The sequence below is a fragment of the Scyliorhinus canicula genome, chromosome 1 (genome assembly GCF_902713615.1).
Source record: "Scyliorhinus canicula chromosome 1, sScyCan1.1, whole genome shotgun sequence".
In the NCBI taxonomy this organism is placed as follows: domain Eukaryota; kingdom Metazoa; phylum Chordata; class Chondrichthyes; order Carcharhiniformes; family Scyliorhinidae; genus Scyliorhinus; species Scyliorhinus canicula.
Window position 1 is genome coordinate 198,358,041 of NC_052146.1, and position 24,827 is coordinate 198,382,867.

The 24,827-nt window shown below is 44.8% G+C and overlaps 1 protein-coding gene across 5 annotated transcripts in view; it reads left to right on the top strand.

Moving 5' to 3' along the window:
• Nucleotides 1-24,827, top strand: part of kiz (kizuna centrosomal protein) — a 274,733-nt gene that overhangs the window by 56,481 nt on the left and 193,425 nt on the right. The gene's annotated exons all lie outside the window — the stretch shown is intronic.

Consider the following 24,827-nt stretch of genomic DNA (forward strand, 5'->3'; position numbering starts at 1 on the left):
CGCAAATTCACAAGCACATGCCTCACAAAGAGGAGGATGGATTTCATAGAATCATAGAATTTACAGTGCAAGGGAAGCACAGTGGTGCAGTGGTTAGCACTGCTGCTTCACGACGCTGAGGTCCCAGTTCCATTCTGGCTCTGGGTCACTCTTTGTGTGGAGTTTGCACATTCTCCCCGTGTTTGCGGGGTTTCACCCCCACAACCCAAAGATGTGCAGGGTAGGTGGATTGGCCAGATTGTCTCTTAATTGGTAAAAATGAATTGGGTACTCTAAATTTATGAAAACAAAATTTTACAGTGCAGAAGGAGGCTATTCAGCGCATCCAGTCTGCACCGGCCCTTGGAAAGAGCACCCTACATAGGCCCACTCCCCCACCCTATCCCAGTAACCCCACCTAACCTTTTTGGACACTAAGGGCAATTTAGCATGGCCAATCCACCTAATTTGCACATCTTTGGACTGTGGGAGGAAACCCGAGCACCCGGAGGAACCCACGCAGACACGAGGAGAACATACAAACTCCATACAGACAGTAACCCAAGCCAGGAATCGAACCTGGGACTCTGGAGTTGTGAAGCAACAGTGATAACCGCTGTGCTACAATACTGCCCCGTTGTGATTTGGAGGAATGTGGCGCTGATTGGGGGCTTAATGGCATGCCAGATCATCTATTAGAATGCTTGGGCTTGATGTAGGACCAGTGGTATGTCAGAACATGTCAGTTTAGTCGCATCCTTTCCAAGAATCATTTGATAGAGAAACCTGTGGAACAGTTGGTGCTCTTGCATTTTACTTGATGTAGTTGTGGGAGTGTATTGTTAATTTTTATTCACCTTTTTTGTAAAGGTTATGCATAAAATGTAATGGAAAACGCAGATTTCTTGTTCCTATGCATTCACCAGTGCTTCATTCTGCCAGCCAGTGCAAGGGGCATGAGGTTATCTGAAGGATGATATGTTCACCAATTCTTCTTCCCAGAGGGAAGTATTTGACTTCCAGTACTTTTAATTTATTACCACTGCATGTGCTGCTACGGAATCAATGGAATTCTATAACTGATATGTTTCGCATTTGAAGTTGATATTGTGAGTTGCTTTTTTCGCTCAAGTGTAAAGTAAATCCATAAAAAAAGCCAATACCATCAGTACAGTTCAAGATTGAATGTAGCTTTTATGTACTCATCAGTGAAAAATGTGGTATTGCTGGAGTTTGGAATACTATTCATTTGCACCTAGTGACAGTGCAAAGCCTTCTTGGAGCAGGGATGCCAACAGTTACTTGCAGCATTAAGCTCCTCAACAAGGCAATGCACTTGTTTAAGGAACAGCACTGTACTCTGCTGCTACTTCTTTGGTGCATATTTACACGCATAAGGTGATCCACAAGTGAGATGAATCGCTAATGTTCCACTTCAAAAATGTATGAATCTGCATGAAAATGAATTGCATTGCATTTCTGTAAACCAAACTTGCCATCTTTATGCTAACAAACAGCTAAAAGTGAGCCAAAACAATTCCAATTACGGATGGCTTATTATAGTAATTTTAGTCCTTGATAGTCATTTAAATATCTTGCGTCTGTTGGAGCAGAGCACTTTCCTTTCAGCTGCTTCAGTCTGTTATTCCATCTCTTCAAAACTGTGATATTTAACTTTCTCCATTTCCCTTAGACTTGTACTCCTAATTTATAACAAGAGGCAATTTAACAGATTAGATATGACTGCACATTGCGTGATGTTCCTAAATAATGGCATAAATTTAGTGTCTTATACATTTTGTTTTAAAAATAATTTTTATTAGAGTTTCCACAAAATATCAACAACAAAAATATAATGTGCAAAAATGCAAAAAATGTAAAGGAAACTCAGTAACAAAAATAATAAATTAACACCCGCCCAAACACATAGCAAATATATACACCCAGACAAAACCTCCAAAACCTCCAGGAATCCTCTTCTCACCCTCGGAGTCCCACGTGCCCATACAAACCCCGTTATGCTCCTATTGACCCGTCTAAAAAAGGCCTTTGGGGTAAAAATGGGGAGGCACTGGAACAGAAACAAAAACCTCGGGAGCACCGTCATCTTCACTGACTGCACCCTACCCGCCAAAGACAGCGGTAGCGCATCCCACCTCTTGAACTCCTCCTCCATCTGCTCCACCAGCCTCGTGAAATTAAGTCTATGCAGGGCCCCCCAGCTCCTGGCCACCTCAACCCCCAAATATCTAAAGCTCCTCTCCGCCCTTTTTAGTGGGATCTCACCAATCCCTCTCTCCTGGTCTCCTGGGTGAACCACAAACAGCTCGCTCTTCCCCTTGTTGAGCCTATACCCTGAAAATTCCACGAACCCTGAGGATCCTCATTACCTCCGGCATCTCCCCCACCGGGTCCGCGACATAAAGTAGCAGGTCGTCCGCATAGAGCGATACCCTATGCTCCTCCCCGCCCCGCACCAGCACCCTCCAGTTCCTCGACTCCCTCAGTGCCATAGCCAGGGGTTCAATTGCCAGTGCAAAGAGCAGGGGGGACACCCCTGCCTCGTCCCTCGATACAGCCGAAAGTACTCAGACCTCCTCTTGTTTGTGGCCACATTCGCCACTGGGGCCTCATACAACAACCTGACCGCCTGTTGAACCCCTCCCCAAACCCGAACCTCTTCAGCACCTCCACAAGTACCCCCACTCTACCCGATCAAAGGCCTTCTCGGCGTCCATCGCCGCCACTGTCACCGTCTCCCCCTCACTTGCCGGCATCATAATGACGTTCAGGAGCCTCCGCACATTCACATTCAATTGCCTCCCCTTCACAAACCCCGTCTGGTGAATGACCTGCAGTACACAATCCTCAATTCTCGAGGCTAAGACCTTCGCCAGCACCTTAGCATCCACATTTAACAGCGAAATCGGCCTGTAAGACCCACACTACAGGGGTCCTTGTACCGCTTCAGGAATAGGGAAATAAGTGCCCTGGACGTCGTCGGGGGCAAAGCCCCACCCTCCCTTGCCTCATTGAAGGTCCTAACCAACAACGGGCCCAGCAAATCCACATACTTTTTGTAAAATTCAGCCAGGAAACCATCCCGTTCTGGTGCCTTCCCCCCCCCTGCATACTCCCTATCCCTTTGGCCAGCTCCTCCAGCCCAATCGGAGCCCCCAAACATACCACCAGTCCCTCCTCCACCTTCAGGAACCTCAGTTGGTCCAGAAAGCGGCCCATTCCTCCCTCCTCCTGTCGGGGCTCGGACCGATACTGTTCCTCATAAAAGTCCCTGAAGACCCCATTGATGTCAACCCCACTTTTCGCCACACTCCCCCTCCTGTCCTTAACTCCCCCAATCTCCCTAGCTGCGTCCCGCTTCCGAAGCTGATGCGCCAGCATCCGGCTTGCCTTTTCCCCATACTCTCAGATCGCCCCCTGGGCCTTCCTCACTGCGCCTCCGCCTTCCTGGTGGTCAACAGGTCGAATTCGGCCTGGAGGCTACGCCTCTCCCTCAACATCCCTCCTCCGGCTCCTCCGCGTACCTCCTGTCCACCCTCACCATCTTCCCCACCAGCCTCTCCCTCTCCCTCTGCTCTCTACTCTCCTTATGGGCCCTAATGGAGACTAGCTCTCCCCTGACCACTGCCTTCAGCGCCTCCCAGACCGTCCCCACTTGAACCTCCCCGTTGTCGTTAGCCTCCAGGTATCTCTCTATGCTGCCGCAAACCCACTCGCTCACCTCCTCATCTGCCAACAGTCCCACATCCAAGCGCCACAGTGGGCGCTGGTCTCTCTCCTCCCCCAGCTCCAAGTCTACCCAATGCGGGGCATGATCTGAAATGGCTATCGCCGAGTACTCAGTATCCCCTACCCTCGTGATCAGCGCCCGACTCATAATGAAGAAATTGATCCGGGAATAGGCCTTATGAACATGTGAGAAGAATGAGAATTCCCTAGCCCTCGGTCTTGCAAATATCCAAGGATCTTCCCCTCCCACCTGGTCCATAAACCCCCTCAGTACTCTAGCCGCCGCCAGTCTCCTGCCCGTCCTGTATCTGGAGCGATCCAGTATCGGATCCAACACCGTGTTGAAGTCTCCCCCCATTATTAGGCCCCCCACTTCCAGATCCGGGATTCGGCCTAGCATGCGCCGCATAAAACCCGCATCGTCCCAGTTCGGGGCGTAAACATTAACCAGCACCACCCTCTCCCCTTGCAACTTACCACTTACCGTTACATACCTACCGCTATTATCTGCCACAATGCTCGACGCCTCGAACGAAACCCTCTTTCCCACCAGAATCGCCACCCCCCCGATTTTTTGCATCTAGCCCTGAATGGAACACCTGGCCTACCCACCTGTTCCTCAATCTTACCTGGTCCGCCCCCTTCAGGTGTGTCTCCACGAGCATGTCCACACCCGGGCCCGCTTAATCGGCTCGTTCAGTCCCCTTACGTTCCAGGCTATCAGCCAGACCAGGGGGTAGCCCGCACCCCTCCCCCGCCGACTAGCCGTATCCCCTCCGTGGTCAGCCACGCGCCCACACCCCACACTCGGCCCGTTCCCCACGGCGGCAGACCCCCGTCCCGACCCCCTTTACTCGCTCCATCGCCCCCTTGACCATACCAGCAGCAAACCCCCCCCCCCCCCCCCCCCCCCCCCCCCCCCCCCCCCCCCCCAGCTAGGACCCCTCCTAGCTGCGTTGCTTCCCCCATTGCACTCCCGCAAGTCAGCCGACTCCTGCTGACGTCGGCCGCTCCCGCCCCTCCTTCAACTCCTCCCCTTGTGGGATGTCCCCTCCCCCTCTGTTGCCCACCTAAAGGGTCCCCGCCTCCCCCTTCATCCCAAGCTTGGGAAAAAGCCCGCTCTTCCCCGCTCTGGCCCCGCCCCTTCCAGCATTCAGCCGGGGAAAAGAGCCCGCGCTTTCCACCTGCCTGGCCCCGCCTCCTCTGGCGCAGCTCCTATTCACAGGCCCAGTCCTCTCACCCCCCTCCCGGGCCTTCCCCTCACCCGCGGGGGCCCCGTCCTGCCTACCGACCCTCCACCCCCCACTCCATTTATTTGCCTCCCTTCACTAACCCACCCGACGGATCTAACCAAATCAGTGCCCAACTCACCCCCACCGTCCACCCTAAAACGCAAAAAAACAAGATAAACAAGAACAGAGAACGAACAGAAAGTGTAACGATCGAAGTGTAACACAACTTCAGCACCCCGACCATCCCAATGCACGGCCCCCACCCCGACCCTCAGTTTGTATCCAACTTCTCGGCCTGAACAAAGGCCCGCGCCTCCTTCGCGGACTCGAAATAATGATGCCGGTCCTTGTAGGTGTCACGCCTACGCGCCGGCTGCAACATGCTGAACTTCACCCCCTTCCTGTGCAGCACCGCTTCGTCCGATTGTACCCGGCCCGCTTCTTCACCACCTCCGCACTTCAGTCCTGATAAATTCGAACCTCTGCGTTCTCCTACCTGCTGCTCCGCTCTCTCTTGGCCCACCTGGGGACACAATCCCGATCAGCGAATCGGTGAAACCGCACCAGCACCACCCCCGGCGGCTCGTTAGCCTTGGGCCTCCTCGCCAGCACTCTATGGCCCCCTTCCAGCTCCAGGGGCCCCTGAAAGGACCCCGCTCCCATCCACGAGTTTAACATAGTGACCACATAGGCTCCCACGTCCGACCCCTCCAGCCCCTCCGGGAGGCCCAGGATCCGCAGATTCTTCCGCCTCGACCGATTCTCCATCTCCTCGAACCGCTCCTGCCATTTATTGTGGAGCGCCTCGTGCGCCTCCACCTTGACCGATAGGCCCAAGATCTCGTCTTCGTGCTCTGAGACCTTCTGTTGGACCTCGCGGATCGCCACCCCCTGGGCCGCCTGGGTCTTCAGCAACTTATCAATGGAAGCCTTCATCGGCTCCAGCGGGTCCGCTTTAAACTCCCTGAAGCAGCGCTGGAGAGCCTCCTGTTGCTCCTCCGCCCACTGCATCCACGCTGCTTGATCTCCGCCCGCCGCCAGCTTGCTTTTCTTCCCTCGCACTTTCTTTGGCTTCACCACCACTTTTTTAGTCGCCCCACTCCTGGTCCAAGCCATACACTGTCGGCGGAATGCTGCAAACTCCTTCCCACACCGGGAAATGTCGAAAAATTGCCGTTGGGGGCTCTGAAAAGAGCCCAAAAGTCCGTTCTAAGCGGTAGCTGCCGAATGTGCAACTTAGCTTTGCATAGCCGCAACCGGAAGTCAGTGTCTTATACATTAACAAGACGAAAGAACCTGCATTTATCTAGTGAACTTACCAAACTTTCCAAAGCACTTTACAATGAATGGATTTGTTTTGGAGTGTAGTCACAGTTATTATGCAGACAAATGCAGTAGCCCGGTTAAATCCCACAGGCAGTAAAAAAAAATGAATGACTGACTAGATAATCTGCTTTTTGGTAGTGTTGACAGTGGGAGGAATGTTCGTTTGGACACTAGGAAAATCTCATGTTCCTCTTCCAATAGACTATTTAGCATCCGCCTGAACATTTGTTTGACATCTTATCTAAAAGACATCTACATTAAATAGTACGTGAACTTGCATCTTCCACTCTTACTTTTTGGAATTTGATTTGTGTACCTGTTCGGTAATCTTCTGTCATTCTCTTCACTCCCACACAATAAGTCAGCATGTGTCTGGTTGACATCCAGAGTATGTGCTTAACCAGTAAAGCATCGCACTCAGTAGTTGCCAGCTGATACATCAATAAAAGAAGCATCTTTCTCGAACACTGAAATTGTCCTTGATCCCCCCACTAGTTGCCTTAGGCTTCTTTTGTTAAACATTTGTTCTGAATTGCAAAGAAATATTTTGAACCATTGCAAGTTTTTTTTTTTTGCAAGCCACTCTCCTTCTGCCTCCAGGACCTGGTTTCAAATCCTGCACAAACTAATTATGTGAATGTTTCCTCTGCAAGTGAAATCAATTTGGGAGCTTTTCATCCAGTTCTTAGTGGTCATGGGCACACAACGAATCAAATTGTTACTGAATTGGCAATCTTTCACAGAAAAACCACAGGTTAGCTGGTGTGAGAAAGAAAAACATGACATATTAGCGTAATAGGGCATTCTAGTTGGAGGTTAGAAATAAAACAGAACATTGTATAATAGTGAGCTTTATTCTGCATTTAATCATACCGGATTTGTTGTGGAATGTTTAGTGTGCTTACAAATGGTACTCAGCAACACAGCTTATATATTTTTTTAATTTAAAGTGCCCAATTCTTTTTTGTCTAATTAAGGGGCAATTTAGAGTGACCAATCCACCATCACTACACATCTTTGGGTTGTGGGGGCGAGACCCAAGAAAACTCAGGGAGAATGTGCAAACTCCACACGGATTGTGATCCAAGGCCGGGATCGAACCGGGGTCCTCGTTGTTGTGAGGCAGCAGTGCTAACCATTGCGCTACCATGCCGCCCCCAGCAGGTTACAGTTAACAATTTGTCAGCGTTGCTGCTTTATTTTGCCAGCTCTTCGGATTATCAGACCCTATCACTTTGGATGGCTTTGTACTTAAGGCCATGACCCCACTCTGCCTAAATATTTGTGTATTCTTTCATGTTTATCCATGCTTTTGTTTTGCATGTTTGGCCTGGAGTAAATTTGGCAAGGACTGTTGTACAAAGTTGGCAGTATGGATCTTACAAATTATGTTGACACTGATGAATGCTCAACAACAAATTGTTGAACGTTGTTGTTTATAGGCCATACAGAGTTTTGAGTTTGGTTCGCAATATAATTAAGATGCTTGTCACTGATCTAGCTCAATATCAACAAGGTGTTGATATTTCATACTTCCAACAATCATTATTTGGAAGGTATGTTGAAGATGTCTATTTATTGTACTATCTATCCTATATCTTCATCCTTTTCAATATAAAAGGAACGCTTGATTAAATAGGCATTGAGTAGAGCTGATACGAGCTTACTGCAGCACCCAAGTTTCAAGACAATCCACTGTCTCAGGATTCCATCAGATCTATCAACTGCTGTTACATGAGTTAACAATCTCATGTTATGCTGACTATGAATTTTATACCTGTGGAGCACTTAAAAATAGCTCATGTTTATAGAACAAAGAACAACTGTGTCTTTAACATAATGAAAGTTCTAAAATGCTTCCCAGCAATATTATCGGACAGAATTTGACATTGAATCGTATTAGGGATCAAGAGGACAGGTGATCAAAACTTTGGCCGAACAGATAGGCTTTATGGAGCATCTTAAAGAGAAGAGAGTAGAGAAATAGAGAGATTAATGGAGGGATTTGAAAGGCTCAGCGAAAGTGTAATTATTAAAATTGGGTATGTGCAAGAAGCCGGCATTAAAGGAGCTTGGAGAGCTTGGCAGTTTGTAGACCTAGAGGAGATTACAAAGATATGGAAGGATGAAGTGTTGGTGGGATTTGAAATAAAGGATGAGATGTTTTAAAATTGAATTATTACCAACCTGGGAGCCAATAAACATAGGGATGATGGGTGGTGAGTTATTCGACCTGCAGCAGAGTGTTGGATGAGCTCACGTTCATGGAGGTAATACAGGTAGGGAATATACAGTGAATGGTAGAACCCTCAAGAGTATTGATAGTCAGAGAGATCTTGGTGTACAGGTCCACAGGTCACTGAAAAGGGCAACACAGGTGGAGAAGGTAGTCAAGAAGGCATACGGCATGCTTGCCTTCATTGGCCGGGGCATTGAGTATAAAAATTGGCAAGTCATGTTGCAGCTGTATAGAACCTTAGTTAGGCCACACTTGGAGTATAGTGTGCAATTCTGGTCGCCACACTACCATGTGGAGGCTTTAGAGAGGGTGCAGAAGAGATTTACCAGGATGTTGCCTGGTATGGAGGGCATTAGCTATGAGGAGAGGTTGAATAAACTTGGTTTGTTCTCACTGGAACGAATGTGGTTGAGGGGTGACCTGATAGAGGTCCACAAAATTAGGAGGGGCATAGACAGAGTGGATAGTCAGAGACTTTCACAGGGTAGAGGCATCAATTACTAGGTTTAAGGTGCGAGGGGCAAGGTTTAGAGGAGATGTACGAGATAAGTTTTTTACACAGAGTGTAATGGGTGCCTGGAACCTGCTGCTGGAGGAAGTGGTGGAAGCAGGGACGATAGTGATGTTTATGGGACATCTTGACAAATACATGAATAGGATGGGAATAGAGGGATACGGATCCCGGAAGTGTAGAAGATTTTAGTTTAGACGGGCAGCATGGTCGGCGCAGGCTTGGAGGGCCGAAGGGCCTATTCTTATGCTGTACTTTTCTTTGTTCTTTGCGGGATGTCTGGCCAAGAATACATTGGAATAGTCAGGTCTGAAGGCAATAAAGGTACGAATGAGAGTTTTAGCATCAAATAAACTGATGGAGATGAGAAGACTAGCAATGTTCTGGAGATGGAAACGGTCTTGGTCATGTCGTAAATGTGTGGGAAGTGCTGCTTCCAATGTGGTCCCCTCTATATCGGAGAGACCAAACGCAGACTGGGTGATCGCTTTGCTGAGCACCTTCGGTCTGTGTGCATTGAGAACCCTGATCTTCCTGTTGCTTGCCATTTTAACAATAGACCCTGCTCCCATGCCCACGTGTCTGTTCTTGGCCTGCTGCAATGTTCCAGTGAAGCGCAATGCAAACTGGAGGAACAACATCTCATCTTCCGGTTAGGCACGCTACAGCCTTCCGGCCTGAACATCGAATTCAACAATTTCAGATGATCAGTTCTACCCCACCTCGACCCATTTATTTTCATTTCTTTTTAACTGTCTTTTACCATTTCTTTCTTTCTTAATATATATTTAATTCCCCCCCCAATTGTATCCACCTTTCCTTCATCTTTCTCCTCTTTGCTTCCCGTTTCCCCTCCCCCCACATGCACAGTTAATCCTTTGATGTTAGTTTCCCTGCTGTTTGACCTTTCACATCTTTTGTTCTCTCTGGGGACTGCCATTAGCACTCTTTCCCCTTGGTTTCTTTGGCCATTAGCACCCGGTTTCCCTGGGTTTCTGTGGCTATGACTCATCTTTCATTCTCACTCCACAGTATAAATTCTTCCCACTTTCTCTGTCTGTTAGCTTTGACAAAGAGTCATCGGACTCGAAACGTTAGCTTTTTTCTCTTCCTACAGATGCTGCCTGACTTGCTGAGATTTTCCAGCATTGTCTCTTTCGTTCCATGTTATTCACATGTTGGAACCTTTGCTTATCTCTTTTCTAAGCAACTGTATGGAGATGTACAATGCTTAAATGTGTTCACAGGAAATGTAAGGTGAGAGCTCCTGTAACAAGTTTAATAACCCACAGCATCTGTTTGTTCACTGTATGCAGTACACAAGCAGAAGCAAGAATACTGATATACTACAACTACTAATTTGCAATTGTATCTGCAGGATGCAATTATGAATTCACAGATCAAATTTACACTGCAAACTGCATCTTGCACTGAGTTGACAAAGATGTTCCATCTTTGAATGTACAATTGCAGGTCCTTCCTGGGTGATTTAGTTTGCATGTTTGAAGGCAGTGGGATCATTCATTTTCTCATAAATATCCACACTTGGAAAAATAGAATTGTAAAATCCCAAGAGAAACAGTAGACTACATGGGTACTCTTGAAATCATGCTCTGCGCTGAGATGGATTTATATAACACTGGGTATGAACCCCAAGCAGCGTAAGACTCCTTTGGGATGATATCATGGTTGTGTTATAATTCACCAACAGACCACTAGGAGACTCATTAGCATATAAGTGAATGTTAGAGTCAGGTGACCTCAGACTGACTGGAGAGCAGGGAAGAGGTTACTTGTGCATATTAATACTGTAATTCATCTGTTGTTTTGTATATAGTTGACCCACAGTTAATGTTAAGAAATTGTTGATAGCTTTAGCTACAAGTGTTCTTGTAATGTAAATCAGGCCATCCGACAAGAACATTACATAGTACCAGGATTGGATGGTATTAAACACTGAAAAAAAAATTATCAGCCTGTCAAGAGGTCCACAGAGATTTAAAGATTTTGCAGACTGCCAGAATTAACAACATGGAGTTGTTGAAGCCACCAATGGATCTCAGATTTCATGGTAATGTGGACAGCAACTGGCATGTGTTTAAATAACAATTTGATTTGTTTCTTACTGCAGTAAATTTAGGAGATTAATTAGATTTTTGTAAGGTAGTGATGCTCCCAACAGCGGCAGAGTCCAAAGCAATTGCTGTGTTTAATACGTTTAAATTTGCAAAAGGTGAAGACCAGAAATTTTTTAGCAAAGTAGTTCAAAGATTTGATGCATATAGCACCCCCAGAAAGAGGGAAATTTATGAACGCTATGTGTCTAGATCACGTTTACAGAAGACATAAGAGTCAATAGATCATTTCATCACTGATTTAAAGTTAAAAGCTAAAACCTGTAATGTTTCTGCAGTGGAATCTTCCATTATTTGGGACCAGATTGTGCTTGGTGTGAATGAGAATAAGCTGAGGGAAAGGTTGCTGAGGGAATAGGAGCTATCCTTGGAACAAATAGTTAAGATTTGTCAGGCTCACGAGCTAACAGCACAGCATTCTAAAATGTTTCTCAGTAATGGCGGCGTCTTCTTGGAGAAAAGCACTCCGGTTGCTGCCCTTTTTCCAACAAGGTGGGAAATCTCCAAAAAAAAGGCAGGAAAGTTCCTGCAGCTCCTCGCACACCAACAAACTGGTTAAAGATCAGGACAAAGTATTTCTGTGTAAAAGATGTGGCCTAAAGCACAAATTAAGGCAATGCCCAGCGTTTGGCAAGTTTTGTTCCAGATGTCAGGAAAAAAATCACTTTGCTCAGAATTGTTACTCGAAGCTCAACCCGAGATCAGTCAGCACAGTGGAAGAGACATTCTCCAGTGGTGAAATATCATTGTTTGTTGGAGCAATAAAGAGAAGAATAATGTTTTGGAGACATCAAAAAATTCCCCAGCACTTGAAAACTGATGCTCCATTTACAATAAATGCTGTTGATGAAGAGGAATAGCTGCTACCACTTGAATTGAATGGTGCAGTGGTCCAATTAAAGGTAGACACTGGTGCCAAAGCCAATTTAATCAGCATGACTGATGTAAAACTTCTAAAAATTCAGTCGACTAGAAGAAATCACAAATTTTGTTGAGAGATTCTAATGGCTCAGGCATTAAATATTATGGTGCTTGTGACCTGAGTGTGGTAGTGAAGAACCCAGTTTATTCCATCCCATTCTGAATTGTATCTGAGGGCTTAGATTCATTATTAGGTAATCAGTCCTGTGAAGAATTAGGTCTAGGGCAGTTGGTATATAGCATTCACAAAGGATTGGATCAACACTCCAACGATTGAGAACATTATCAGCAAATTCAGCAATGTGTTGACTGATTTTAGTCCACTGAAGATGCAATATCTAAAGCACCAATACAAGCTATTAGTAGTGAAATTGCTGAAGATGTAGATCTGCATGTCAATCTCATTTTCACCCTACCACCTGTATTAGATACGAACCACAAGTGATCAAGAAGATAGCAACCTACCAATAGGGTAAATTCCATGGTGTATGTGAAACAAAAAAATGGTTATACTCGTATAGGCATGGATCCCAAAGGTCTGAATTAGAAAAGTGAACATATTGTAAAACAATCATTACAGAAAGCAATGGACAGCCAACCTGATCCATATCTCGCGGAATTACGTTACAAAGTGTTACCATTGTCACATGGTAGATCACCAACAGAGTTACTCATGAATGGAAAGGTGCATTCCACACTTCCATACTTGGCAACGAAGGAGGAGAATTCAGTGGTACTGCAGGAAATGCAAAACATTAAAGCAAAACAAAAGCAGTTCTATGATAGTGTGTCTGGAACTTTACCACCTCTGAGTTGTGATGACACTGTGAGAGTAGAAGATTCGGGCAAGAGCAACGCCATTTTACTTGAATAAGTAGCACCCCATTCCTGCAATGTACAGATAGAGGATGGGTTGGTTTTATGAAGAAATCGTCAGGTACTCTTGAAAACCAGAGAGGACTTTCATAAACGCATGATGGATGACAAATCTATGTCAGAATCAACGTCAGTTGCAGTGTCAGATTTTGAGCAGCAAGGTCAAACTTTGAGAAGATCAACCGGAGTGAGAAGAAAACCTGATCGACTCAATTTGTAGATTTGGACTATTTGTACATACTATGCTTGCTTATTGTTAGACTCACAGACTAATGATATCACATGTAATTTACTGATGATAATATATTAATTTATGGGGCAGCACGATGGCACATTGGGTTAGCCCTGTTGCTTCACAGCGCCGAGGTCCCAGCTTCGATCCTGGCTCTGGGTCACTGTGTGGAGTTTGCACATTCTCCCCGTGTTTGCGTGGGTTTCGCCCCCACAACCCAAAGATGTGCAGGCTAGGTGGATTGGCCAGACTAAATTGCCCCTTAATTGGAAAATTGAATTGGATACTCTAAATTTAAAAAAAAAATTAATTTATTTCTTCAAAGGAAAGGGGATGTGGCGATAACATGGTTGTGTTGTAATTCGCCGACTGACCACTAGGAATCTCATTGGTATATATGTGAATGTTAGAGTCAGGTGACCTCAGACTGACTAGGGAGCTGGGAGAGATTTTGTTTGTGTATGTTCATACTGTTATTCATCTGTTTCGTATATAGTTTACCCACAGTTAATGTTAATAAGTCATTTATAGCTTTAGCTACAAGTGTTCTTGTAATAGAAATCATGCCATCCTACAATAACATTACATCCCTATTGAGGTATTCTTTCATTATTTGCTTTTGAGGATCCAGATTACCACCCTGAACTTTAAGTCACTTTGCCAATTCCACATTGTTAACCATTTGCTTGCATTGCTGCAGAGCTGGGTACATTTACTGAAACATGCAAATGCAGTTATCTCCAACTGATAATGCAGCTCTTTCTGTGGATGAGTCAATATACTCAAGAATTGAAATATATGTTGGATTAAAACAGATGCAATAATGGTCACAGAAATATAAACTTGGATATAAAACAAGGCTATTCCAAGCAATCCATGCTCTTGCTATTTTAAATTATTTATGTTTCAGGTACATGGCATTTGTGAGAATCTCAGAGCTAAAATTTTCCTAATTTTGACAGCTCTGGGCACCAATTGAAATAAGAAATAATTCATTGTCCCATTCCAGTTTAAGTATTGCTGCATGCACTTATTTTGATATAGTGTGTGTAAATATAAGTGTGATGGAGTTTCAATATTATGCCTATTTGAAGACTGCTGACACTGGATTTTGCACAGGAAGGTATTCATCTTAACTAGATGATCACAGACTGCTCTCTAGAGAAAATAGAGAATGACAAAGGGCTATCACAAAACAAAAGTGTAGTGAAATATGAGTAATGCAGGAACTGAATTGATTGGTTAAATCCCCCTTTTAGTGTCATGTTTGTCTTATTTTTGAATTATATAATGTGTGTTTTTTGCTTGTGTTGAAAGATTATAGAAATATATTTAAGGAGAGTCCAGCAGTAGATGAATAAGTTAAAAGGAGTGAAAGGATTTAGAATTTATATATTGAGATCAATAATGCAATACTTGACACCAGAATGCCAACTCATCCGATTCTGGATTTCTGCAGCCTGAGCATGCTTAGTGTCAATTCATGTGGTGCAACATAATGCCCCTAGAAGCACTCAGAGCCAACATTCCTGCCTCCTCCAATTGCGCTTGACATATCATGGTCTTGACTTTTATGTAAATAATGTGGTTTGCATTCTTCCAATAATGTGGTTTGGAGTGGGCATTTCAGGACAGAATGCGGCAAAAACATTTTTTTTGCTCGTTGATTGGTCCTCTCTTTTCAATAGGACCACCCTTCTCTTTGTACTTTATCTACTTTGGTCTCCAATACCCATTTAATGAAAGAGTCATCGTGCACTGACCCCCACTTTTCAAGGGAAACAACAGCAGCAAAATACAGGCAGTCAGCGGCTCTTCCATTGCTGCTAATGCTCTGCATTCCTGTCCCTAAACCTCTTGGGACTGCCTGCGCATCATGCCCTTAGTGATAGGAGTGCCATTGAAATAATTAAATGTGTGATGCCAGCTCATTTTGATGCAGACACGTACAGTGCCTAAGTAGCAGTGGTCCCAGTGGCACTGTAGGAGCAATATCGTTAGTTCCTTTGAAGGTCTGTCCTTGGCCCTTTCTTATTTTTCACCTACATGCTATCCCTCAACAGCAGTATCCAAAAACACAATGTCAGGTTGCAACCAAAGAGAAAATGCTGGAAAATCTCAGCAGGTCTGGCAACATCTGTACAGAGAGAAAAGAGCTAACGTTTCGAGTCCAGATGACCGTTTGTCAAAGCTTCCAGCATCCGCAGTAATTTGCTTTTATGCCAGGTTGCACATGCACACTGACAGAACCCAGTTCTACATTACTGCCATCTCACCTGACTCCTGCACCGCCTTTGTATTGTCAGACTGCTTGGCTACTATTTACTCCTGAATGAGCCAACATTTCCTCCAATTGAACTTCGGGAAGTCCAAGCCATTGTCTTCGGCATCACCACAAACTCTGTTCCCTAGTGACAAATTCTGTCTCCCTTCCTGGCCTCTGAATCAGCTTGGGCGGTTTTACTATCTTAAAGATGCGAAATAAGTGCAACTTATTATTATTGCATGATTTGAAAAACAAAACAAATATTTGAACAATGGCTAATTATACAGAGGTCTGTAAACAATATGATTTTAGAACCACACATAGTGTTGATGGCAATGAGCTAATTGCATCAAGTTAACAATAATTTGAACCCTGTCAACAACTAAATCTAATCTAGCAGAGTTATAACACTCTTAGATATAATATTACACCTGTAAGATCGCTGCTGATTGTTGTCTCCTCAGACTCTTAATTTTGCTCGTGCCATTGGAGCAGTGTTTTCCAAACTTTTTTTCCAGGAACCCACTTCTACCAAAAGGCCGACCTTTGCGGCCCACGCTGGCCGACCTTTGCGGCCCACGCCGGCCGACCTTCGCGACCCATGCCGGCCGACCTTCGCGACCCATGCCGGCCGACCTTCGCGACCCACGCCGGCTGACCTTCGCGACCCACGCCGGCCGACCTTCGCGACCCACGCCGGCCAACTTTCGCGACCCATGCCGTCTGACCTTCGTGACCCACGCCGGCCGACTGTCGCGACCCACGCCGGCTGACCTTCGTGACCCACACCGGCCGATCTTCGCGACCCATGCCGGCCGATCTTCGCGACCCACGCCGGCCGATCTTCGCGACCCACGCCGGCCGATCTTCGCGACCCACGCCGGCTGATCTTTGCGACCCAAGCCGGCCGACCTTCGCGACCCACGCCTGCCGACCTTTGCGAACTATGCCGGCCGAACTTTGCGACCCAGGCCGGCCGACATTTGCGACCCACGCGAGCCGACCTTCACGCCACACCATTATTGATTACCTTTAATGCGACAGGTGAGCCTGCTTGGTCCTCATGATCTCACTTGATTTGTCGTTCAATGTTACATTTCTGATAAGGACTTCAGCTGATGTTCTCGTTCTCATTGCAAACTTTGAAAAAGATCATGAGATTTGCCCTTGAACTAATCATGCCCAAGTCTTCCAATGCAATTGAAGTTTTAACGGTTGTCATCTTTCATTTACCAGTACATCCCTGCAGGTAACACACATGGGTTTTGCATCCTGATTTGCATTTGCACAATTAATAAAGACATACCTCAAGAAATCATCTTTATACTGCTTTGTTCCTCATTTCAGCTTATTCTTAATGGGTTGTATATCAGAGGCCCTGGAGCTCACACCAGCACTGCTTTGTCCTGCAGTGGATTCTCCTGAGTAGTTCACACCAGCACTGCTTTGTCCTGCTGTGGACTCTCCTCAGCAGCTCTCTCCAGCAGATTTAGTTGTGCAATCCTGGCCTGTTTGTGTTTCTGGCCCCCTCGTCCTTATTATGAAGTGATCTATTTTCAATTTTTCAGTCCTGTTGTTTGCTTGCTGGAGCTCCAAAATGGAGGAATCTCTTCACCAATTTTGTGCCCAGAGGACGTGACATCAGTGTATTGGACACGTGACCTGCTCTGTGCCTTGGCTTCTGGTGGGAAGACGCCATTGACTTGAAAAAAAATCTGCTCCTGATACAGAGCATTGATGCCAAGAGGAGGAGTCCCAGCTGGACTTCAGTTCTGCTCACTGCTATATCTAATTGAGGCAACACGCATGCGCAGGACGACCGGCAGTCTTGAAAGCCAGTCGCAGTTGTTGGGTACTTCCTCCTGCAATCGGGAACGCTGCAACCGATCGCTTGGCGACTGTCACGACACCCGCCCATGACCCACCTGTGGGTCGCGATCTTGAGTTTGAAAATGACTGTGTTAGAAGACATTATCCACTTCACGCGCCTCATCCATGGCATTTAAATGCTGCAGTTTGAGCGTATTTATTCCTCACTCATTCCTCAAAACGGTTAACATAAATTATGTCATAGATTTGTAAATCACTCAGCATATTTTAAACTACTATGGTTAAACTGATAAAGATTGGAGATTCTTATTGTTTGTGAGCAGTCAATTTTAATCCATGAAACCAGAACATACTTGTAGTAACATGTTTGAGTTGGTTCTTGGATTTGGTAATGGGGAAAAAAATGGGAAAGACAAGAATATTTGAATGAACAGTTTGTTAGTCACTAGTCTGTCAAAGTGGTTCTTGCTGTTATTGTTTTACTGAAATTTAATTGTTTATTGAAGGAAACATTCTGCTTTTGGTTTCTCTTGGCCAGATCTCCGATTCCATTATTTGGACACCTTTTCATTTTCTATGACCTACTTTGGTTTCGGGGCACATTAGCTGAAGACAGAAAATAAGATATTTTCCTAGTTAGTTTAAATTATACAAACAAATTTTGAACTGAATGGAAATATGTACATTATCACTATATTGTCTTTGTGGGGACTTCCAGCGGCAGCCATGGTGCGAGTGGTGGCACACAGGACAGCTCCTGCTTCAAGGTGTGGAAAAGAGCTCTCTTTGGCCTGAAAACGGAAGTAACTTAGACAGAAAAGTGTAGCTGAAGGTCGGAGGAGAAGCCCCCCACCCCGCCCAAGTCTGGCATGTCTGCTGGTTACCAAACCCGGCAGAAGAAGGTGAAAGATCTGGCCAAGGAGTTGGAAGAGACCTGTGACGCAGCAGCGATTGGAAAGATGGCAGAGGGGGAAGGGTCAGTGCAAATTGGAAGACCCCAGATGACTATACCACGAGCTGGGTCGGCGAGCCAACCTGGGGGGGGGGGGGGGGGGGGGGGGGGGGGGGGGGGGGGGGGGGGGGGGGGGGGGGGATGTTGCCAATTACGGTTGCCAGAGATAGGTTTAAATATCTGGGGGTTCAGGTAACGAGAGACTGGGCGACGCTGCATAAGTGGAATCTAATAAAACTAGTAGAGGAGGTTAGGGAGGATCTGAAGAGGTAGGACTCACTGCGTCTGACTCTGGCAGGGAGGGTTCATGTAGTGAAGATGAATGTCTTGCCAAGGTTTTTATTCGTATTCCAGACACTTCCGATTTTTGTACTGAAGGTCTTTTTCCAGAAACTGGACACGATTATCTCAGAGTTTGTGTGGACAGGGAAGGTACCAAGGATAAAGAGGAACCTGTGACAGAGGCAGAGGCAGAAGGTGGCGAATGTGGAGAAGGTGAGGCGGTGGTAGGAAGGAGAGGGGCAGAATGGGTTAGGATGGAGGAGGTCCAGTCTGCGGGCTATGGTGATGGCAGCGTTGCCACTGGCGCCAAGGAAATCCATGGAGAGCCCAGTGGTGCAGTCCACAGTGAAGGTCTGGAACCCGCTGAGGAGGCACTTTAGAACGGAGGGGATGTTGGTGCTGGCGCCGCTGTGTGAAAACCATGGATTCGAGCCGGGTTTGGGGGGGGGGGGGGGGGGGGGGGGACATACGGAATGCATAGGAAGTTGAAAGAAGTGCAGCTGGTCAAGCTAAGGGATCTGTACCCGGAAGAGAGGTTTGCCAGTGTAGAGGACTGAAGGAGAGGGCTGAGCTTCCGAGAGGAAGTGAGTTTAGATACTTGCAGGTAAGGGACTTCATGCGGAAGATTTGGAAAGAGTTCCCCAGACTACCGAGGTATGCCCTGTTGGAGCGACTGCTGCATCCGGACGTGGATAGGGAGGGCAGGATCGTAGACATATATGGATGGCTGGGAGAGCAGAGAAGTGAGCAGGTGGTGAAGATTAAGGAGAAGTGGGAAGAGGAGCTGGGAGGGGAGATAAACTGGGGAGTGTGGAGTGAGGCATTACGAAGGGTAAATTTGTGCAAACTGTATAATTGTGTTTTGGGGAGTAAGTTCCCCAGACTGTTTATATTTTGTAACCATTTGCATAAGTTTGGAGTAGGATACATGAAAAAAAAATCTCTTGTCTTTGTTAGGTATGTTACATTATTTATAAAAGATAATGGCTGTGTCATATTGTTGAGTGCCTTATCAAGAATTCTCGACCCCATATTATAAAAAGGATGTATAGGCATTGGAGAAGGTGAATAAAAGCTTCATAAGGGTAATAACAGAAATGAATGGTTACTATCAGGGAGGATTAGAAAGGCTAAAAAAGAGGAGACAGTGGAGTGGCCTTCAAAATAACAAAAATTTCCAATAAGGTAGATCTAGAGCAGCTGTTTACTCTTGTGGGGGAGACCACAACTAAAGGCCATAAATTTAAGATAGGGACTAATAAGTCTAATGAGAATTCAGGAGAAACTTATTCAAACAAGAGTGGTTAGAACATGGAATTTGTAACCACAAAGAATAGTTGAGGCAAATAGCATAGATCCGTTTCATGGGAAGCTACAGAGGAGGGAGAAAGAAATAGGAGATAATGCTGATAGGGTTGGAAGTAGAAATGTCAGAAAATGCTCATATAGAACATAGAACATACAGTGCAGAAGGAGACCATTTGGCCCATCGAGTCTGCACCGACCCACTTAAGCGCTCACTTCCACACTATCCCCATAACCCAATAACCCCTCCTCACCTTTTTGGTCACTAAGGGCAATTTATCATGACCGACCCACCTAACATGCACGTCTTTGGACTGTGGGAGGAAACCGGAGCACCCGGAGGAAACCCACACAGACACGGGGAGAATGTGCAGACTTCGCACAGACAGTGACCCAGTGGGGGATCGAACCTGGGACCCTGGCGCTGTGAAGCCACAGTCCTACTCACTTGTGCTACCGTACATTTATGGAGCATAAATGCTGGTTTAGGTCAGTTGGGCCGAATGCTTTGTGTCTGTGCTGTGTCTTCTATGTAATTTATTCATGTTGTTTTTCCTTGCAGTCTTTTTTTTACAATTTTCCTTTCAATTTTTCAGAATTACACTTGACCTATATTGGTTTCAAATTTGCACCTGATTTTCTTTTCATATTTGCCTTGAAATGTGAATGACCTTGTCATGGCTACATTACTCTGAATGAGAAGTTGTTGTTGGGCCCTCTGCTGCATAGCAACACTTGAGTATAACTTATTGCCTTGCAAGGCTACTATAGAAGGCATTAAGAGTCAACTGTATGGTATGGGACTAGAGTTGTGAAGGGTAGTAGGTATGCTTCCTTGAAGGACATTGGTTAGTCTTTTAAACCAACGTGACAGCTTTTGTGATGATTTTTCTAATGCTAGTTCACAAATCGGCAGAATTGTGGATTCAGTTTTAAAATTTGCCACAGTGGAATTTGAGCTCTCAACTTCTGCATTTTATTTACCGATGCATCTATTATTTGTTGCCAGTGAGAGAAACACACTAGTTTAAAAGAGTGGTGCCTTCTGGATAATATATTTTTTCACTTTCATTTACTTAAACTCGACATTTGTGAAACATCAGGTATCGAGTAAAAATGACATACAATGAGTAGAATAGTCTAAAAAAATAAAAATGATCAAAGTAAGTTGCAATAAAGGGAGATTCATAATAAATATAACCATTTTAAGAAAACCTAGGTCAAGCTCAAGAGGTATTTAAAGTTGTGATACTAAAATTTTGATGCTTTATTATGAAATTATCTACGATTAGAGTTGCAAAAATGTTTTCTGTAATGCAGTTCAAAATAATGAACAAAAAAATCAGCCTTTTACAATAACTGCTGGCTTCTGATCTTTTGTAGTATAATCAAATCAATGATGCAGTTGAAACCCACAGCAGATTATTCCATCAATAAAGACAGTAAAGCTCTTTTGAATTAAATGGCTGTAATGTCTTGTAATAACTTGGAGCACATTGCCAAGAGTAGTCACTTGTGAATGTGTGCACAAACCCTCAGTTAGTGGATAATGTTATAAGTAAAATGGCACCAACTCTATATTATTCAGAGAAGTTGCATTGCTGGCAGCACACTTGTCCCTTAGGCTGCAGCATTCATTAGGAAAAGCTGACTCGGCTGAAGCTGGAAAGAGATGATAACATGTTATGATTTTCATATTTAATACATTGCTTGGAAGAGTGTGTGTGCTGCAGATTGATAGAAGAATCAACTGCTACTTTTCGTGAAAGACTTTCTACTGTGCCCCACAGCTAAAGATGGAATCACTCAGCCAAGAAATTAACTTTTCGTCTTTTACCTGCCTTATATATCAACTGGGCTGGTTTGTAGCAGCCAGTCAACACTATTATACATTTAACTGTTTTGTATTTAAGACTCTTATCAGAAAAGAAACAGAACCTATGCTATTTGTTGTTGGGAAGATGGTTATTTTTTTTACTTCAGTGCATCTGGAGGGATTAATCAGAATTTGCTTGGGTTTATTTTTAAGATTAAAAAGTTAAACATAGATCTGAGAAGAGCTTTTAAAAAAAAACGTATACCCTGAAAGCTATCCAGTAATTTTAGTCAACATCCAGTAATGTTAACTGAGGTCACCTTTGTACTGTGATCCTGAATATAAAACTATCATTTTGATCAAAGTTTAAGGTAAACCCATTTGCAGAAGATTCAAATGATATAAGTAATAGCTTTAATTAAGTATTTAAGAAGAAAACTATACTATTATAATTAGTTCACAGAATAAAGCCATTCACATACAATATGTGATTTACACATACAAACATTAAAGCAGGAATTGTCTAAAGATGCAGAATAGAATTTGTTTATATACAGCGATATTTTAAAACTTGGAGCTCTTCTTCAAGGAGTATCTATAAATGTGTTCTTTTCCCCTTCCTGATGTTCGGATTCTTGTCTTTAAAAAAATTCCAGTGAACTCCTCCTCTTTTAAACTCTCTGCAAAAAAAAGCAGTGGGCATTGTACTCATCGCCATGTATCTCCTTGTCAGAGGGTGGAATATATCTTCCCTAAAGCTGCTGGAAGCTCTGCTATCAGATTGATTTGCTGAGCAGTAAAATTCAAGTCGTGAGATGGACATCACCATACTGTGTCAATAGTAAATGGCCGATTTTGAAAGTGCCACCATATATTTGCATTTTGACTCCTGCTGGTAAATATGCCCATAAAGCAGAGATAACAGCAGGACGGAGAAAGTGGTGCCCAAAAAAGCTTGTCCATTGCCAGCAAGACTACTTCTTTATGGGCATACTTACTAGCTGTCTCCACCTACCTCTCCTCCTTTAAGAGATTACTGAAAAAACACTTACTGGACAAATGTTTGGTTGCAACTCCTGGTGTCGTCTTTGTCCATTTAATAACTACACTCCTTTACACCCTAATTTACCTTGTTGCCAGATCAGCTTTTATTTTATTTTTCTTATTCATTGCAAGCTGAACTAGAATGTTAAAAGGCCGTAGAAAGCTGGTCTGGGAGGAGCTACAAAGTAGCGGTCATGATTTTCCATTGTTGATTTCAGAATAACCTTGTTTCACCCCTACTTGCATCTCCCACTCTTGATAAAATTCTGTCTAGACAGGTCACATCCCTACAATGCATTCTACTTCGAAAAATCCAGGCCATAAATTGGCAGCATGTTTCATGTTCTTGCTTCCTGATTTCCATCTCGCCCCACTTCCACACCCCCCCCCCCCCCCAACAGTTTTCAGTTACTCTCTCCACCATATTCCTTTTTTTTTGATATCTAAAACTCTGGGTGTGAATTCCTGATGTGTTAATTTTCTACCAGTCTTTTGTGCTCCTAATTTTCACATCGCTTCTGCTACTGACAGCTTCCCAGTTGCACTGCCATCATGCCTTTATCAAACTCCTAATGTTGCCTTTCTTGCTCCTTGGGACCTTTTAGTAACTAGTGAGTTAAAGGCTCCCTTTTATTCCTGGTCTGCTGTCTTTCTTTTGCTGCTGGCTCTCCCATCGTTGCTGTCTCATAATTGGATTTTCTGTCCCTGTATTTGCTGCTCTTACTGGCTTTCCTGCTTCTGCTGCCAGTTCTTTTTTTGTGGCCAATTGCTCTCTGACCCTGCTGGCTTTTCTAAGGTTACCACTGCCATATTTCAATTATGTGGAACCAGAGCCTGACAAACCCCTTGGCACCACCATCCCTGACTTAAACTGATTACAAAAAGATAATTGGCTACTGTTGATGGTTGTGAATGACTGGTTTCTAGGGGCTAGCTGCTGGTGGTAACTATAGTCTGGTACTTTGGCTAATTCTACAAATCTTTGTGGCTAAACTACTCACAGAGCTATGAGGAATGACACTTGTTTGGGTTTAATTGCGTTGTGTTTGCTCATCAAAAAATACCACATACATCCTGAAGTGTTTGGGTATATTGCACGGTCTATTTCAAAATGCTTGAAAATAACTCAAATAAGTTGTGAAAATAACAAATTCTTATGGGTGGGGCATGCGCCAACAACCTACCTCCCTTAAAATTCTATGTACGTTATTCGTAATTCTATAAATAAAATATGGGCTGAATTTTTCAGCCCTTCCCGCCGGCGGGATCTTCCGGCCTTGTTGATGGCAGCCCCCACGGCAGGTTCCTCTGTGGTGGAGGGTGCAAGCCATGCAAAGTGCAAGCCATGCAAAATGGCGTAGACATCAGCGTGACAGGGAGATCCCAGTGGCGAGCCGCCTCCACTGCTGGAGAATGTGCCAAGGGGTGGGGAGGATGCAGAAAATTCTCTATCACTATTCTATTCTATAAACAGTCACGACGGCAGCCACAGTTAAAATGTTGCAATGACAAGGACTTCCGGTGGTGGCCATGGAGTGACTCACGCTCAAGGTGGAATTTCTTGGTTCTTTTTCCACACGATTTAAGGGATGTTTGCTGGTGTAAGGTGCATGAGTACTGAGAAACAGAAGTGTTCCATCGATGGGGCTGGTTTATGGCTTACCAGTCAAGGAGTATAACAAGTAAGAGGCAGCAGCCTGGGCAACAGTTTAGTCAAAGTGCGGCACAGGAAAAGATATTAAGGTTGGGAAAGCAACTGAAAAAGTCCACCTGGGAGGGAAACATGTTGAGGGTCTACCAGGACTTGGATACGGAGTTGGCCAGGCGGTTGGCCGGCTATAATCGGATAATAAGGAAGAGGTGAGATTTGGGGTGTTATAAACTGCTCATCTGTGGGTCACACACCAGAATCGAGAGTTTTATTTTGATACGCTGGAGGAGGTGAGTAAATTTATGACAGACCAGGTTTGGAGGTGCGCGAGGACATTGAATCTTGGGGATGCTAAAGTTAGGAAAGAGGGTTTACACAACAGACAGTTGATTGTATTTAATGAATGTAGGTGCGGAGTGGGTGAGAGTGTTCTTTTCCTCACTTTCTGACTGTGGGTGAATGGCAGCTAGGGGGAAAGGG